Source organism: Nicotiana sylvestris, chromosome 6 (genome assembly GCF_000393655.2).
Source record: "Nicotiana sylvestris chromosome 6, ASM39365v2, whole genome shotgun sequence".
In the NCBI taxonomy this organism is placed as follows: domain Eukaryota; kingdom Viridiplantae; phylum Streptophyta; class Magnoliopsida; order Solanales; family Solanaceae; genus Nicotiana; species Nicotiana sylvestris.
Window position 1 is genome coordinate 208,109,375 of NC_091062.1, and position 14,740 is coordinate 208,124,114.

Here is a 14,740-nt window from a genome sequence, read left to right on the forward strand (position 1 = left end):
CCTAAGCCCACATGGTCATGTGCTTAGCGGGCCAGGCTCGTGGGCTTCGCGGGCCTAGCGGTTTTTTTTAAGGCAATTTCTTGTAGTATCATGGCTATATTAAAAATATATATGTATATCTAATTATTAAAGTGCTTGACGAAAAAGAAAATAACAAAACAATAGTAAAACACTAAATTGTCATGCAATAATATATTTTCTTGTAGTATATTATATTGTATCTTATGTATATATATTCTCTTATATATTTTCTTGTAGTATATATATTGTATCTTATGTATATATATTCGCATAATATATTGTATCTTATGTATATATATTGTATCTTATGTATATATGTTCGCATAATATATTTTCTTGTAGTATATATATTGTATATTATGTATATATTTTCGCATAATATATTTTCTTGTAGTATATTATATTGTATCTTATGTATATATATTCTCTTATATATTTTCTTGTAGTATATATATTGTATATTATGTATATATTGTAGCATAATATATTTTCTTGTAGTATATATATTGTATATTATGTATATATATTCGCATAATATATTGTCTTGTAGTATATATATTGTATATTATGTATATATATATTCGCATAATATATTTTCTTGTAGTATATTATATTGTATCTTATGTATATATATTCTCTTATATATTTTCTTGTAGTATATATATTCTATATTATGTATATATTGTAGCATAATATATTTTCTTGTAGTATATATATTGTATATTATGTATATATATTCGCATAATATATTGTCTTGTAGTATATATATTGTATATTATGTATATATTTTCGCATAATATATTTTCTTGTAGTATATTATATTGTATCTTATGTATATATATTCTCTTATATATTTTCTTGTAGTATATATATTGTATATTATGTATATATTGTAGCTTATAAATAATTCTAAGTATAGACAAAGAAATATTGCGAAAAGAAGCTCATGGGTAGAAGCAATAAATTTTATTACCAAAAAATGGCATATCTTTCTTAGTCATCCTTCCCCCAATGGAATGAGCACAACAAGGTACTAATACCACCATTAGAAGGAAAAAAAACTAAGGAAGATGTGCCAAAATACAAGTTACATATTATTCTATGTATTATCTCTAACAAATCTCATAAATCCTTCAAGGTTCGGAGGAGGTTGCGTTGGTGGTGGTGGAAAAGAAGCTTGTTCATCACCACTTCCGGGCGAAGCCGAATCCTCCGCAAGTTCCGCTATCATTTCTTCATAAGCTTCATCTATCGCCGGTTGTGCTTCTGCAATTCCAAAGTTTCTTCTTTCCGAGCGGATCCAATCTCTAAACAATACTGATTTTTCCAAGCTATCCCTCATAGACGCTCTATGATCACCTATTTGCAGTCTTGCTTGACTGAAAGCGCTCTCTGATGCAACAGTTGAAGCTTGAATTGATAAAATATCCCGAGCCATCCTTGCAAGAACAGGAAAATGTTTTTCCCTTGCCTTCCACCATTCCAAAAGATCAAAAGAGCCGTCTGGATTCTCCTTTTCAAGTCCCTGAGACAAATAAACTTGAAGCTCATTTAGATGTGAAGTTTCATCATAATTTTCACCTTGAGACCCCCTGAACTCCGTCCAAGATTTAAGAGCTTTTAAGCCCGCAACTCTTTTAGAGGATTGTGAGCTAGACGAAGTAGGGGTTGGAATAGTTGGCCTAGCATGCTCTAAGGCAAGTTGATAAGCATTATAAACTGTTTGAGCGTTAATCTTAATTGAAGCTTTTGCATCTGCAAGTGTCGCAATTTCCTCATTTGAAAGATCTAAAGCCTTATAAATATTTGAATACCAAAAATGAGGACCTCCCAATTTCATTGTAGGATTTAGCATTGCAGCAAGACCATAAATAGGAGGGATAGGAAAAAAATATTTTTTAAACTTTTGTTTCATTTCATTTATAGCAAGTTCATAAATATCCCCACCCTCACTAAATTCAACAAACAAATCAGATAGTGCTGCAATATAAACTAAACAGTTTGAAATAGTAGGATAATATTGCCCAGAAAATGCATTTGTTGCAATTTGCAGTATATTTATGCACCATTAATTTCCCACAAGTTTTACACTTAGCCTTATTTTGTTCTCTTACTTGAGTAAAAAAATTCCAAACTAATGATGTTTCTAGGCGTTTAGCAGGTTCTCTATTAAAAGTAGGAGTTTCTACAGGTGGGTCGACCGGTGCATCAGTTGGGTTATTAAGAGGACTAGTAGGTGTATCATCTAAATCCGGTGCTTGGGTTTCATCATCATCCTCATTTTCCTCATTATTTTCTAAGATGGTTTCATTAGGATAAAGAGCATTCATAATTTCATCATCTAATCTATCACCTGGTGCAACATTATGATAAAATTCACTATCGGTAAATTGAAAACAAGGGTGATCACTATCAAGAATTACGGAAGGAGGAGGACGTCTAGGTTGGCGACTACTTTCAACTTGCTTATCTTTTCTAGGTCGGGGAGCCGGGGGAAGGGTAGTTGGTTGGCCACTACTTTCACCGGTTTTATCTTTTCCTTTACCAAACATTTTTTTCAAAGTAAATGCCATATTAATTATAATTATGCAAACTAAACCACACAAAAATATATTCTAAAAACGTAAGAGTTGAAACGAGTTTACCGGATTGCCGAACAACTTCTTGAAAATTGAAAATCGTTGAACACTTGAAAACTTCAATTCAACAACTTCACAATTTTTTACGAAATTTCAACAATAAATTAAGTAATTGTAGTAGAGAGATTGAGAGATATTGAGAGATATTGATGAATTCGTGAATAAAAATGAAAGAATGAGGGGGTATTTATAGTTGAGAAATGGGGAAAAGTGTAATTATATAAAGTTTGGGGTTAAAATAAAGTTTGGGAGCCAAATGGCCATTTTTTAAACTTAAAAACGGTCATATTTTCAGCCCAAACGGCTAGATTTTAAATATGGTCGTTGGAGAATTTTAATTTTTTTAAAAAAAAAAAAAAATAGCCGTTGGGCCCGCCAGGCCCGCCAGGACCGGCCCAGGCCCGCCTGACGGTCCCGGGCTCGTGGGCTCAAACTTGAAAACCGGCCCGTGACGGGCTCAGGAGGACCACCAAGATCGGCCCACCCAGGACCGGCCCACCAGGCCCGTTAGGACCGCGGGCCCGGTCCGGTCCGGTTCAGGCCCGGCCCACCGAGCAGCCCTAGTTTGGAAGAAGAAGTTATGAAATTACTGGACAAGCCTCATCGCGTTCACGATAGGTCTGTCGCGTTCGCGATGTGTTAGGCCTAGGTGACCTTCGCGTTCGCGACCTTAGGCTCGCTTTCGCGGAGCTTTGACCCCTCGAGCCTTCGCGTTCGCGGGCCAGTGACCGCGTTCGTGTAGAACAAGTGAGAACCCCCTCCCCCAAGCCAATTGCCTTATGCGTTCGCGAGTGCCTGGACGCGTTCGCGAAGGGTACTCCCCCCTCAGCCTCGCGTTCGCGTCTCAGGCTTCGCGTTTGCAAAGAAGAAAACTGGCACCTGGGAAATTTGCCTTACGCGTTCGCGAGTGGGACCACGCGAACGCGAAGAACAAAATCCCTGTGCACTGAACAGCAAAAACCTGCAACTTTTTCATAAGTTCAAAAACCTCTCGTATCTATCTGAAACTCACCCGAGCCCTCGAGGCTCCAAACCAAACATGCGTACTAACTCAAAAATATCGTATGAACTTATCCGTGTGATCAAATCACCAAAATAACCTCTTAAACAAAGAATTAACATAGAAATCTAAGAAAAATCTCAACACTTTCAAAGTATGAATTTTCACAACGACGGGTTCGAATCACCTCAAACGACTTCCGTTTCTTACCAAATTTCACAGACTCATCTTATTTCACATATAAGATCTGTACCGGGCTTCGGAATTAGAATACGGGCTCAATACCATCAAATTCTAAATGCATTTCATTTCTAAAACTCATAGAAAATTCTAAAAAATAATTTTCTTTAAAAATTCATTTCTCGGGCTTGGGACTTCGGAATTCGATTCCGGGCATACGCCTAAGTCCCATATTTTTCCACGGACCCTTCGGGACTGTGAAATCACGGGTCCGGGTCCGTTTACCTAAAATGTTGACCAAAGTCAACTTAAATTCATTTTAAAGTCAAAATTTATCATTTTTCACAAATTTTCACAACAATGACTTTCCGGCTACGCGTCCGGACTACGCACGCAAATCGAGGTGATGCCGAAAGAGGTTTTTAAGGTCTCGAAACACATAATTCATTTTTAAAATAAGTGATAAACTTTTGGGTCATCACACTTAATATCTCATTAAAAGTGGCTACTCAATAGAATCTGAAGCTGTCAAATATCATTACAAAAGAATGAATACAAAAAATATTAAATGAAATGAATTAAAAAGGTCAATGCTACAAATTAATAAAACCAGTTCTTCAGGAAAAAACCACGTAAGAGAAGTAGCCATTTGTGCAATGTAAAAAGTAGTGATCAGATATTAAATTATATTTACAATTTCAAATAGTAACATTAATTCAACTAGTACAGGATTCAAATCTCTCACTACTCCATTCTTACTTCTCTTTATTTCTTTTTCACTACGGTTCAGATCTCCAAAAGCCAAAAAAAAATAAAAATCCCGATTTGGTAGTTGTAGAGTTGGATGAGCAAATTAAAGAGCTGGAAGCTGTAGTTGTTGCGTAGTAGATGACGCGAGTATGATGTCATATGAAAAAGTGCATAACAAACGACCTCGAAATTGCCACGTATTATTTTTGGACAACAAGCCTGCCAACTGTACCTTCCCCAAAACGAGTACCTAACAGGCTAACACGGCGACAGCTGCAGAAACTTTAATGTTGTGGTATCATGTGTGAGTTTTTCTACGTGGCAGGGTATAAGATCAGTTTTCTTTATTCTTTTTTCTTTTCCCTTCTGAGAAAGAAAAATAAATTAACAAACAGCTATAAGTCTCTCGTGATCCCCGCTCCCCCTCCCCCTCCCCCAGGAGCGAATTTATGGGACCAGAAAGGGGGTTTATCCGAACCCCTTCGCCTATACTTTATATATAAGTAAAATTTATTTTTATTTATATATATTAAGTTTTGAATTCTCTTGACACAATCCTAAAGTGTAGCTTAGTGGTAAAGGGGGTCAAAACCTTCTGTAAGGTCATACGTTCAATTCCCACTAGCAAAAATTATTTTCAACTTTTTTTTTTTATTTTTGAACCTCCTTTGCGGAGATCCTTCCTCCGCCACTGTCCCTCCCCCTCCTCTCTCGTGATTCAAATAGTCGAATTATTTTTTTGGGTTCCCACTCGATGTCCGATCCTCACATTGGAGCCCGAGTATATATTCGGATTCGCGCCGGGTAAGACCCCATTCGGGGGATATCGCTCCCTACCAAGAATTTTTCCATACTCAGAGCTCGAACTCGAGACCTCTGTTTAAGGAAGGAGCAGTCTCATCCACTGCACCATATCCTTTGGTGATCAAATAGTCAAATCATATACCCCTTCCTCCAAAATTATGTGGCAATACTTAATTGGGACTCAGAGTGTGATGACCCAAAAATGTCATTTTTAATTTAAATATTTATTTCTGTGTTTTATGAAAATGTCGAGAACATACCTGATATGAGTTTAGTATCACCTAGGTAATTAATGTGAATGTCGTTCCTTTTCAAGTAATATATTACTTATGTGGCCAATGTTGGTATCGTTTTCATGTTGGGTTACGTTGATTGGATTATGTATATGTTGTTAGGATTGGTTTCTGGGATTCGCTAACTGGTGGATAGGCCTAGTTACAAAGGAAACTCTAGCAAAATTTTTGAAAATTTTGGGAGTTAGTAAAAATTCTGGAAATTGAAATGTGCGAAAGAAGAGGTCAGTTATGTTATGCGTTTGGGGGCGGACTCTACTTCTCATCGGAGGACTATTAACATGATGTATACCAATTAGATATGATAGCAAGCGTACGAAACATACTATAAGTGATATGGGGTCTGAGGAAAGTCCTAAGACTAAGCCAAGTTGGAAAATTTCATAATAGACTAAAATTTTAATAGAATGCGCACAAGAACCTACTTTGGATGATCATATATACATGCATATAAGGTGTTATGTGATGAACAACCTATCAAATTAAAGATCTATGAGTCTAGTTTCCAACGCTTCAAACGGTTTGTCATTTGGACATTCCTACACAAAGTTATGACCAAATTACCAGAAGCTGAAAACAAATACGATTCTGCGGTCAAATGTGCGATCGCAAAATAGCTATGCGATCGCAAAATGGTCGCAGAATGAAGCAGAACAGCCCAGTTCTGGGCAACGAGTTTTGCGACGCATCTGCGGCCAGCATACCCATTATGCGATGGATTCTGCGATCGCATACCTGATTTCGGAGGGTTAGTTCCCTTATTTTCATAACCCGACCCCATGTTGATAAATAAGCTTTAGGGTTCATTTTGGAGTGATTTTCTGAGCATTCTAGAGAGTGGTGAGAGCATTTTAGAGAGAGAAAGAGGAACCCAATATTCAAATCATTCAATCTTGCATCAATCTTGAAGAATCAAAGAACCCAATCACACGATCTTCATAAAAAAATAGTAAGGTTCTATACCCTAGTCTTCAATTTCGTTTTTGGATGATTTTCGAGCAAGAATTTATGGGAAACTTGAGATAAGTCACTTGTGGTTATTGTTAGTCAATCATATGGAATTGTCATTGAATATTCCGACTAGATTACTCATTTTTGGGTTGAAAATGGTAGAAATCTTCCAACACTTTAATTGAAAATTTGAGGGTCGAGTTGATGTCAGAATTTAGCAAAATTGGTATGGCTCGACTCGTGGTTGAACGTGGGTTCATATTTTGTGATTTTTGTCGAGTTCCGAGTCGTGGGCCCTATGGGTATTTTTGAGTTAATTTCAGATTTTTTATTTTTATTTGACAAAATATAGTAATTTCATATGGAATTAATTCCTACGATTTGTATTGAGTATATTGAATTATTATGACTAGACTTGAAGCTTTCGGACACAAATTCGCGGGGTAAAGGTTTATTGGAATCTTGAACTGGTTGCAAAAAGTGAGGTAAGTGTTTGGTCTAACCTTAGCTTGAGGGTTTAGGAGTCGAATCCTATTTGCTATGTGGTATTTGTCGAGTACGACGTATAGGCATGGTGACGAGTATCTATACATTGGTGTCAAGCATGCCCGTGAGTCTTATATTGTGATTATTATGACTTTGTTGTATTATTCATGCTTTGATGATGATTTCTATTGTTAGGCAAAGTTTGTGGAAGTAATTGTGACATTTGAATATTAAGGAGCATTTGCTCATGTTGTACAATGAAATGTGAAAGTATAAGTGGAAATTGAACCTTTTAGAGTATTGACTTAAGGTTGTGAAGTGAGTTGTGAAGTAAAAGTGAAAAAGAAAAAAAGAGAAGAGAATCATTATATTATCTCCTTTGCCGGAAATTTGTTGTCTTTTTTATGGTAACCGCCTAGACGGGATGTTGATGCTTCTTTTGATGTTATTCCCTTGCCGAGACTTGATTGTTGATCTATTGTTCCCTTGCCGGGATTCTTATTGTAATTTCATTTATTCCCTTGCCCTATTATTTGTGATTGATGTTTGGGTGAAGAAGAGTGTTAAAGCACGAAGGGGTGATGTCGTGTATTGTTTTGGTGAGAGGGTGATAAAGCACGAAGGGTGATGCCGTGTATGATTTGTGAGAAAAGAGTGTAAAGCACGAAGGGTGATTCCGTGCCGCACGATGTACCATTCCGTGCCGATTATATTGATTATATAGTGAGGACGAGAGTAAAAACACGAAGGGTGATGCCGCACACATTTTCATTACTTGATTGCTTTGGTGAGGATGAGAGTAAAAGCACGAAGGGTGGTGCCGTGCACTTATTGATTCTTGATTCTTGTTGATAACTGAGATATGGTGTTCCTCTTATTTTACACGTTGTCATTCTATTCTTAATTGATGTTTCCCCGCATGTTTTCTCCTTCCCATACTTGACTGTACATTACTGTTCTTCTTCTCCGATGTATATGGTTAAACTGCACAGGTTTATTTGGTAGTCTGGTCCTAGCCTCGTCACTACTTCGCCGAGGTTAGGCTAGACACTTACCAGCACATGGGGTCGGTTGTGCTGATACTACACTCTGCACTGTGTGCAGATCCCGGAGCAGCGACATTCAGACCATAGCTTGGGTGACTACCTTCAGTCTTGTGGGAGATTCCGAGGTAGTCCTGCGGGCGTCCGCAGGCCCTGGCGTCTCCCTCTATCCCTTCATCCTATTTCATATACTTATTTCAGAAACAGTGTATTAGTTATCTTTCAGACCTTGTTTGTAGTAAATTTTAGACAGTCTATGAAGAGTGAGACCAGTTCTGGATAGATTTTTGTTTAAGATGTTGCATTGGATATTTATTCAAATGTTTTATCGTTTTTTTCCGCTTGCTTTAAATTTTCGTTGTTTATAACTGTTGATTCACGCTTGTTAAAGAAATTAAAAATGAAAAAAAAGGTAATTGGTGTAGGTAGTCGGCTTGCCTAACTTCCACTAGTAGGCGCTATCACGACTCCCGAGAGTGAGAAATTCGAATCATAATACAGAGCTTGAAAGAGAAGAAAGGACACAAATAAGTTATAGATATTTAGATGATAAAAATATCTCGTTAAGGAAAAATGAAAATTTTGAATGTAAATTATTTTTAAATAATAAATATGATATTATTTTTTGAGACAAACTAAAAAAAATATTAACACATAGATTGAGATGGAGAAAGTACTTCTCTACATCAATAGTACGTACATGTTATCTTTCGACATGTGTATATCCTTCATCTTTATCTCGCCGGGAGAGATTTCATAGTATGTGTTTATTCGTACTCAGGATGTACTATTGTACTTATCATATAAGTACTATATAACTTTAAAAACTCATTTCATATTGTGGACAAACTTATACAGAAATTATAGTACAAAGGTTAATAACCACTGAGTTATCCAATTGTTATAAATTACTTTTTATTGTATTATATATATATATATATATATATATATACACACACGATGAACAATTTAAAATATGTGTTCAATTTTCAAGTAAACAGAATTTGAATATTTTTTTTTTCTGATTTCAATTTTAACAGTCCCAGTAATCCTCACAAAAGGGCATTGGTATAAGGACGATTTTGTTATTTACTTGATTTATCCATATATAGCTAACCTTTAATTGTTATCGTAGGGATGTATATAAGTCGGGTTAGTTCGGGTTTTACAATTATCAAACCAAATCAATTGTGTTAGGTTATTAAATATAAAGACCAAATCAAACCAATAAAACTCGAGTTTTTCAATCTCGAATTTTCGGGTTATTCGTATTTTTTCGAGGGTTTTTTTTTCCAGTAAACTCTTCATAGCACAAAACATATAACTTGTGCTCCAAGTATTTCTTTAATCCTAGTAAGACATAGCTATATAAGGTGTTTTCCAAGAAAATAATACAAAATATGAGATGTGTCATGACAGTACCCTAAAATATTCAACATTAAAGACAATAAAATCACGTAATATAAATATTGCTAATTAAAAAAGCATAATGAAAATAAACACAATCTAAAAGTACTAAGTCATGATAAAATAAGTTGACTAATAAGGGAGTATTAATTACATGACTAAACCCTAAAGAAAAAAATAAACTAGGTTATACATTTTTATCTAAATCGTTAGCAAAATAAAAAATAGATATTCAAGACATTGTCATTCCTAACATTGAATTAAATATCTTTTATTAGCATTAGTATTGATTTGATTTTGGTTTGGATGTTTATTAGTATTATTTGAGTTACTAATATTAATGGCTATACAACTTATTGGAACATTCAAAAGTTTTAAGTCCAACCTTGAAATAATACCTTAAAAGATAACATTATGAAAAATTTTAAGAATTATTTATAATTTACATCACAATAAGTATATTTATTTATTAAATATGTCTAAAATTCTATATATGTAATGTCGGGTTGGTTTGGTTTCGGTTTGACATTTTTTAGTTAAAATCAAACCAAACCAATTATGATCGAAAATTTTTCCAACACCAAATCAACTAAAACCAAACCAATAATCGAATTTTTTTCTCGGTTTGACTCGAATTATCGATTTGGTGCGATTTGTCAGTTTTTTTGTACACCTCTAATTATCTGCATTAAATGTGGTGCAAAATTATATCAATTATACCAATTATGTTTATCGGCTAGTGAAAAATAATGTAAAATCAAATGAAGTAAAAGGTAATATTAAATTCGAAAAAAGGTCAAATATACCAATATACTATCAGAAAAGATTTAAATGTATCCTCGTTATACTTTGAGTCCAAATGTATCCTTGTCGTTATGCTATTGATTCAAATATACTCTTTTTCCGTTAAGTTTGTTCAAAATAGACATCTAATCCTACGTGACACCGATATGTGATGATATGGATACCATATGGCTTGCCACCTCAGTGCTCCTAATCCATTTTACCCCTCCATTCTATTTTTTTCCACCACTAAAATTTCCTTCCCCTCCACCACTATTTCCACCATTGCCTCTATCATGAAAAATATTGTATTTCAAATTTTAGTTTTTTATATATGGATTAGGGGCGCTGAGATAGCATGACATGTAGTCGATCAGGAGGAGGATGTTGGGAAAATATAATATCCCGTTCAGGAATAATATCCACAATAATAACAATAACACAAGAGAGTAACAACGACACCAAATATTTTAATAGGGTAAAGTATAATACCCGAACGGAGCAATATTACACTATAATATTACAACTTAGTAGTGTCAAGAGATTACTACAACAAAAGAAATAACACTCTTTATTTTAAACACCTTACTACAATATTACTCTCATTTACTATTTATCTCGCAGCAGACTACAATCTTTAGACTACTCTTTCTAACTCTCTGTTGCTTCTCTCGATTTGGTGTACATAAACTAAATGACAGATGCTCCTATTTATAGTAGAAGCTGTTGTTCGTTGCAACTAGTCAGATTAGTTTTCTCTTTACAATTTGCATTTGCAAGTTGCAGATCTTGTTACCAAATTGGTTATCAAGTCTGCGTTTTTGAAAACCAATTGCACCACTTGATCATTATCTTTCTTTTTTTTTATTCTTTTTCTTTTTGTTTTAACTAGAATAGTCCCACAAATTTCTCTCTTAATTTTGATTTTTTTTTTCATTCTAAGACATGATCTCGATCTCTGAAAGTCTTCAAACTTAAGAGGCTTTGTAAAAATATCTGCAATTTGATCATGAGTTTTCACATATTTGAGCTCAATGTCTTTCTTGGCAATGCATTCTCAGACGAAGTAATACCTTGTGTCACTATGCTTGCTTGGACCATAATACACTGAATTCTTGGCTAGTGTCTGTGCGAATTTGTTATTAATACAAAATCTCTATAGCTTCAATTTGTGGCAAATTGAGCTCCTTCAATAATCTTCTCAGCCAAATAGCATGACAGGTACATGATGTTGCTGCTACATATTCGGCTTCACAGGTCAAGAGAGTAACAATGGAGAGTTTCTTTGAACTCCAAGAAATAACAGAATCACCCAATGTAACGACCCGACCGGTCGTTTTGAGAATTTGAGCTCCGTTCAGCAGCGTAAGGTCTGGAACAGCTTCATAATATGGATATCGACTTGCGTGCATGGTTGAATTTAGTTAACGGATGATTCAGAATCAAAATGGGAGAAGGAATCTAGTTTTGGAAGCTTAAGCGGTGATAATTTGATCGGAATTGGACTTTTGAGTAAACGGCTTCGGAATGGGTTTTGGGTGATCTCAACAGCTTCGTATGGTGATTTTGAACTTAGGCGCGCCTCCAAATTCGGATTTGGAGGTCCGTAGGGTAAATTGAGGCATTTCGGTGAAAGTTGGAAAAGTTGAAGTTTGACCCATAGTTGACTTTTGTGATATCGGGGTTGGAATGCGATTCCGAGAGTTGGAGCAGCCCCGTTATGTCATTTTGGACTTGTCTCCAAAATTTGGCGTTATTCTAGGTTGATTTGATAGGTTTCGGCGCGAGTTTTGAAAGTTGAAAGATTTGAAAGTTCCTAAGTTCGAATCATGGTGTGATTCGTCATTTCGACGTTGTTTGATATGATTTGAGACCTCGAGCGAGTCCGTGTTAGATTATATGACTTATTTGTGTGTTTAGACAGAATCTCGGAGGCCTAGGGTGTGTTCCGCAATGTTCAGAGAAGGGACTGAAGCAGCTCCAAGAAGAAGGCAGCAGCATCTTCTGTTTGGGGACTTTCAAGAGAGTTGTTTTTAACGGTAGCTTCATTTTGGTATTCAAGTTTTAGAGAGCAAGGAAATTTTGGAAAGCTTAATGCCCAGTCAAACTTAGAAGTGCTTAAATTTTGGAAATGTGTTGTTGAAATTGGCATTTTGATGCTAATGGTTTTTATAGGCTGTTTTCAACTTTTGGTTGCTCCGAACATTCAGTCCGTTTGCATATGTTTCCTTGAATTTTAGAATTGAGGTCTTTTGAGCTCTTAATTTGGCAATGTTTGCACAGCCAAAATAAAAAAAAAAGTGACATGTGGTATCCATCACATCAAATATAAGTGCTATGTATGATTGAATGTTCACATTAGATAAACCTAAAAGAATAGGAGTATATTTGAATCAATAGTATTACGGCAAAGGTATATTTGGACCCAAAATATAACGAATGATATATTAAACCTTTTTCCATACAAGGTATATTTGACCTTTTACCGTATTAAATTTCATATAAGAATTATTGTAATAACTCGGTAACCTAATGAGTCTTAAGTAGTACAAATCAAAGTGAGAATACACGTGAATACATGTCTCCATTGTCGATGTGGAAGTTCCGATTGGTCAACAGTCTAACAATACAATTGAGGAAAACTTCTAGATTCAGCCGTAGACTATATGCATACTTACATAATTGTTTTGATACTGTGGACTTTGGGCCATCCCGTGAAATGGAGAAGAGATACCCATTTAAATTGGGGCCATAAAATTGGACCGACTTTGAATCGCTTTCAATGCCCATAATACAAAAAAGATTACTACATTGGGGCATTTACATCTACACCCATTTTTTGTGTCACGTTTTAACTTGTGCCCATTTTATAAAAATAATTACAAGCGTACCCGCCTTTTCGCATAACTTCAGCATATAGGGCTGAAGTAGCAAAGACAGTCACGTAAAACTTCAGCATTCTAGTAGCCGGACCTGAAGTTCAGCTCTAGAGCTGAAATTTTTGTTTGTAACTGAAAAGTTTTTATTTGTAAGTTTCAGCTCTAGAGTTGAAATTTTTGTTTGTAACTGGCAAGTTTTTATTTGTAAGCTTCAGCTTTAGAGCTGAAGTTTTGTTTGTTTAAAGCCGTTCTGCTTTTCCTGGAATCCACTCTCTCTGAGGCTTGTCAATCCGCGCTTTTACTGTCAACTGGAAAGATATTTCAGTAATTGATCGCAACGACGTTACTTGAACAGGATTCATTCTATAGGCTCGTACCACCTTATCCTTGAGTTCTAAGGAGACAGGAAACCAAGTCTGGCTACCCTTTGAATTGATCGCCGAAAGTATGAGCCGAAGACATTGAAACAAAGTATTGCAGCATAAAAATTGAGAATAATCACTTTTTTCAACCTCCAGTTACATTTTACTTACACTAAGCATTCCAAGCCATCAAAGACTTGAATGTTAGAGGAGGAAAAGGAGGTGGAGGAGAAAGGGACTGAAGTTGTTTAAAAAATGGGTACAAGTTAAAAGTTTTAAAAAAAATGGTATAGGTTAAATGGGGGCGACCAAATAGGACGTCCCATGCAATTTTTACTACTATATTTGAGCTAGTAAGGCTTGAGACACGCTCTGTGTTTGAAAGGAAAAAAAATCAGAAATAGCCGAATTTACAATTGGTAATTGTAAAATAGCCATGAATTGAAAAGTAATCAAAACTTAGCCACTTTTTCATATAAAGATAAAATCTGAATAAAAATATCGTTAAAAATTCAAAAAAATTCCAGCATATTATGTCAGAGTTCGAATTTTTATATATGATATTACAACATAATGTGTTAGAATTTCATAATGTGATGGAGTTTCAACATAATATGCTGGAAGTTCACACGCAGATGCTCCAATGTCCATTATATTATGCTGGAACTTTCCGTATGCTGGAGTTCCAATGTAATATTCTGGAAATTTATTGGCAAGAGCTCCATAATCCAGTATATTATGCTGGAACTTTCTGTGTTACAGCAAAATAGTAGCTATTTTTCAATGACTTTACAAGTACTGCTATTTTTTAATTACCGGTCCAAAAACTGACTAGCCCGTGCTATTTTCACATGTTTGAGTACTATGACCACAAGCCCAATAGTTTATTAAATTTGTCTTCCTTTCAAACCAGAGTATTTCACTCTGCTGTCTCATGTTCATGACATAGCTAAAAGCCCATAGCCCATAAGGGTGAACTATGAACATATAGAGAATATAATTAGTAGCAACAAAAAAAAAAAAAAAGAGAATATAATTATTTCTTAGTTTTAGAAGAAATATATGCAATGATCAATTTTAGAGATAACCCTTAAAACAAATTTAGCCATCAAATAAAATACTGTATCAGACACTTGTACACT